The sequence below is a fragment of the Anolis carolinensis genome, chromosome 2 (assembly GCF_035594765.1).
Source record: "Anolis carolinensis isolate JA03-04 chromosome 2, rAnoCar3.1.pri, whole genome shotgun sequence".
Classification (NCBI taxonomy): Eukaryota; Metazoa; Chordata; class Lepidosauria; order Squamata; family Dactyloidae; genus Anolis; species Anolis carolinensis.
This window is the reverse complement of record NC_085842.1, coordinates 251,004,956-251,009,990: the sequence shown is the minus strand read 5'-3', so window position 1 is coordinate 251,009,990 and position 5,035 is coordinate 251,004,956. Positions and strand designations below refer to the sequence as shown.

General features: G+C 43.6%; 1 long non-coding RNA gene across 1 annotated transcript; it reads right to left on the bottom strand.

Moving 5' to 3' along the window:
• Nucleotides 1-1,383: 1,383 nt before the first annotated feature.
• Nucleotides 1,384-4,482, bottom strand: LOC134296628 (uncharacterized). Its single transcript, XR_010003424.1, has 3 exons — nt 4,058-4,482; nt 3,828-3,932; nt 1,384-3,704 (listed from the first exon to the last, which is right to left on the bottom strand). It is a non-coding gene; the product is annotated as an uncharacterized LOC134296628 (long non-coding RNA).
• Between the last annotated feature and the right edge of the window lie 553 nt (nt 4,483-5,035).

Below are 5,035 nucleotides of genomic sequence, written 5' to 3'. Positions count from 1 at the left end.
GAAATTACTTGAAGACAACCAATGCATTTTTCCCTTTGTAGAGATAATATTCTCTGGGAACACATGGGCATTATCTTGTGCAAAGTCCACTGCAAAAATATAACTGGCAGCAAATATAGGCATGTTTTCTTGGGTGCAAGACATTGAATATAAGAATAAAGGGGAAGCAATTTCTTTGCTCTCAGCAGCAGCTGGATCTACACTAGATGACGTGCACCAAAAATGTTAGCTGCATTGCAGAATGGCATGAAAAACATGTAATAAAGAGATTCGGGTGAAAATGCGCTGTTACGAAGTACTGTATATCCCTGCACTCAAAGAAACACAAGAGTTCCTTACGATACAGTGGTTTAGACTGCTCTAGCACTTATCCTTATTTTATAACTGGGAAATCTGCTTGTGTACATTTTGTTATATCCACACCAGCGCTTATGAGGTCCAGTACATCTCAAAGAATCAATAAGGAGGAAAATTTAAAAAAAAACTTCAGGCAGATGTCCGGTATCTTTTATGGTTCCCTTCAATCTGCATTATCTAAAACTGGCAGAAAGGCACGGAGCCTGCTTGTAAAGTTTTCCTGGTGTGCTAAAATGGTGCATGAGGAGAAGGCAAGGGAGAATGAGGGACAGCTGTTTCCCTGTAAGTTTTAGGATTTAAATTTGGGGTTTGGGGAGGGGGTGGGTGCCATCCCACACCTTTGGTTTCCAGGAGCCCAAAAGGTGCGAGGTGGCTGTGGGGACTTACCGGAAAGCAGCTGGCAGGCACAGAGCCTGCTTGTCAATCCTTCATTTCCCCTCCCCTGGTTTGATCCGAATTAATTTGCTTTTACCTGAGGAGTAAAAGCATGACAGGCCCCACATTTTTGGACTTGTCTGGAAGGCACTTATTCTCTTAGGCTGGATCTACACTGCCCATACCCCAGAATCTGATTCCAGATTATCTGCGTTGGCACACAGTTGCAGCATAATGACACCAGGCCCCTTCCACACAGCTGTATAAAATCCACATTGAACTGGATTATATGGCAGTGTGGACTCAGATAATGGCTGTGTAGAAGGGCCCTAGGAGAAATGAGGAAAGGGTGAAGACGCTTTTCTATTGCATCCCTTCCTAGCAACCACAAAGGATTTAAGCATTCCTGTCTTATTTACTTCTTTGTACTGCTCATGGAACTCATCCACTAATACACCTTTTAATTGACACCCCATACATTACATTTTCATTTATGAACTTTTCATTCTTCTTCCTCGGTTTCTTAGGTAGGTCCATTGCTATGGTAACTGAGAGCCAGGTTTCTTTAATTTCACTTACATAAAGACTAACCAATTCAAGAAGGCTGTTTTACAAGCTTCCCATGGAAACAATTTCATATTAGCTCTGAAGTGAATGGCAACACCATTTATTTAAATCAATGCAGTCCAAGGAGCTTTTGACGAGTGCGAGTTCAGAGCTGTAGCTTTACAAAACTGAAGCTTCCAAGGGATCTTTTTTTAAAGTGCTGCACAAGATGGGAGGCTGGGGGCAGCCTTTTTATTGGCATTACATATTTTTGAAGATTTTTACAAAAGGAAAAGCAAAAGGAATCTGTTCCCCAGTCGGACACGCCCTAATCCTAATTATGGAGTTTTCTACACCAGCAAAATAAGCCATTTGAAATATTGGAATAATCTGCCCTGGGTTTGCCTCAAATCCCTCTGCTCAAATTCAGATCGTGCCCACTTTTTTCTCTTCTTCTATTTAGGGTTACCACCCACTGCCCAGCTCAACCCAGCCATGAATGAGATTAACTGTGAGGTGATAGATTGCCGTCCTCATGTAGGAAAGGCCAAATAAATTGTGTCTCCTCTGCTGAGCATTGGTTGCATTGCTGGATGCTTCAATCTGATCGCAGAGCAAGTGACTTCACAGGCTAGAATTTGCCCGAGAGTGCTTGGCAAGGAAGGCAGCAGAGGGGCTTTGGTGATCTTGATCCAGATAGACACACTAGAAAAAAAACATATATACATAATAGAGTTGCTTCTTTTTCTTATTTTGTTTTACTTTATTTGATACGTTAATTGCCCTATCACTGGAACATGCTATACAAAGAGTCAAGATACCTTGTTGAATGAGGTGAACTGTGATGCAAGTGAGTCCCCAAATCAACTGAGGTATCATAAGTGAACAAACCCTTTACTGACAGAATACCTTCTAGTGTAGAAAAGCAGGATACTGAGATCCTTTCCATTCTCCCAACTTTAGTCCCACCTCTGGTTCACTGCTGGCCTTCTACAAACCAGAAAATTCTTTGATCCCAATGTTGCTCTGGGTTTTGTTACACCTATGTCTCAAGAAGGCAAAAACTTGGAAACTTCATGGAAAGAAGTTACAAGTGGAGTGCCGCAGGGCTCCGTCCTGGGCCTGGTTCTGTTCAACATCTTTATTAACGACTTAGACGAAGGGTTAGAAGGCACGATCATCAAGTTTGCAGATGACACAAAACTGGGAGGGATAGCTAACACTCCAGAAGACAGGAGCAGAATTCAAAACGATCTTGACAGACTAGAGAGATGGGCCAAAACTAACAAAATGAAGCTCAACAGGGACAAATGCAAGATACTTCACTTCGGCAGAAAAAATGGAAATCAAAGATACAGAATGGGGGACGCCTGGCTTGACAGCAGTGTGTGCGAAAAAGACCTTGGAGTCCTCGTGGACAACAAGTTAAACATGAGCCAACAATGTGATGCGGCTGCTAAAAAAGCCAACGGGATTCTGGCCTGCATCAATAGGGGAATCGCGTCTAGATCCAGGGAAGTTATGCTCCCCCTCTATTCTGCCTTGGTCAGACCACACCTGGAATACTGTGTCCAATTTTGGACACCACAGTTGAAGGGAGATGTTGACAAGCTGGAAAGCGTCCAGAGGAGGGTGACTAAAATGATTAAGGGTCTGGAGAACAAGCCCTATGAAGAGCGGCTTAAAGAGCTGGGCATGTTTAGCCTGCAGAAGAGAAGGCTGAGAGGAGACATGATAGCCATGTACAAATACGTGAAGGGAAGTCATAGGGAAGAGGGAGCAAGCTTGTTTTCTGCTGCCCTGCAGACTAGGACACGGAACAATGGCTTCAAACTACAGGAAAGGAGATTCCACCTGAACATCAGGAAGAACTTCCTCACTGTGAGAGCTGTTCGACAGTGGAACTCTCTCCCCGGGGCCGTGGTGGAGGCTCCTTCCTTGGAGGCTTTTAAGCAGAGGCTGGATGGCCATCTGTCGGGGGTGCTTTGAATGCGATTTCCTGCTTCTTAGCAGGGGGTTGGACTAGATGGCCCATGTGGTCTCTTCCAACTCTACTATTCTATGATTCTATGATTCTAACTTCCCTTCTGGCCTGAGGTTTCATAGGCAGTCCATCCCATAGTTTCTTTCTCAAAGTGATATTCATTAAAAAAAAAAAAAAAGAGGGATATTCCTATCCCTCTGACCCTGCAAGTGTTGATGTTTTCTAATGATGGCTTGCCATGGTCCTCCTAGCAACAGATGTTGCCTAGGCCCTGGAAGAGAGAAAAAGAGACTGTTGACTCGTGTTCAGTTTAAATATTTGGTAATGTAAGAAAAGAGAAATATCCCTACCTCTCTGACCTTGCAAATGTCAATGTAATCCAAAATGGGTCTTTCTTGTTGCTCTTGGCACCACAGATCTTGGGATACAAGTCGGCTAGGTGCTAAGAAAGAGAAATAAGATTTGGAGGGGTGGGAATCTCTTGGCACCCTAGGTCTTTCTGTTTCTTTTGATTGTGAGGGTCCTGGTACTTTCTTTTTAAATTGGTTACCCCTTTCATGCTCACCTCAAGGCTCATGCAACTGCAGGCAAAATGAATTAGGTGGGAGGCACAGTCAATGGCCCTGGCTTGATATTGATTGCTGGCTACCTCTAACCAGAAATGGATGTGCTGTGGAAGGAAGCAGAAGTTTAGGGCCTGTGTAGCTCCCAACTGATTGCCTGACCAACTTCCCCGAGGGAGACCCCTTTGGGTTTTTAAATGGAAAATGAGTGGGTCTCCTCTTTAATACTTACCTTCAGCATGAAGACAAGGTGGTCCATTATGGGATCCCCAGACCACAATCTTTCTAGCTGCAGGTAGTCCAGATTCAGGATGGATTCTCGGTATAAATCCTGAAAGGAAAATGAGTAGTAGCCATGAGAATTGGTGATGGCAAAGGCGCCGACTCTCCTGAAATTCTATCTAGAGAAGATCCAGGGTATCAAACAAGCTGGAACTTGCTGATGGGAGAAAAACAAAAGCAGTCCATTAGAGGGAGGAAAGGAGAGAGAGGTTGAGAGAATCCTTCTGTCTCTTCCAAGCACAGGACCTAGGGGAGACCCACCCATTTCTCTCTTCATTGTTTTTAAGTCCTTAAGAAGTAGAAGTAACAGGCTCCCACATAAGAGAAGGAAAAAGTCCTGTTGTATTTTGAGAATTAGCTAAGATAGGGGTAGAAATCCTGGTCACCTCCCATACTCCCCAAATCCACGGTGAGCTTGCAGAAGACACAGCCAGTGCAGGTATTCTTGGCATGAGATGGAAGAGGGCAATCATGTATCAAGAAAGACCAATAAGGGCATTGGGTACAAAGGCAATCTCTCCAATACCACCCGGGAGAAACAGAAAGAGGTGAAAAATAAGAGTCCTGTTAACCACTAACCTACCCCAAGAGAGAGAGAAAAAGAGACTACCCCCAATTTATATTTCATAACCCAGAATACAAAATAAAGCAAATACATTTTATAATAAAATACAAGTACTTACCTACTTGAAAACTAATACAAGTAATCAATAATGTAATTTTTTTTCTACCAGAAGTGTATCATAGTAGTTCAGGGTTTGGATGTACGAGTAGAACAAAACACAACACTTTATTGATGAACACTTACTAATGACACAGGAAACCATAGTGGCACAATGGGTTAAACCCTTGTGCTGGCAGGACTGCTGTCCGTTAGGGCAGCCGTTGGAAGCCAGGGAGAGCGAATGAGCTCCTTCTGTCAGCTCCA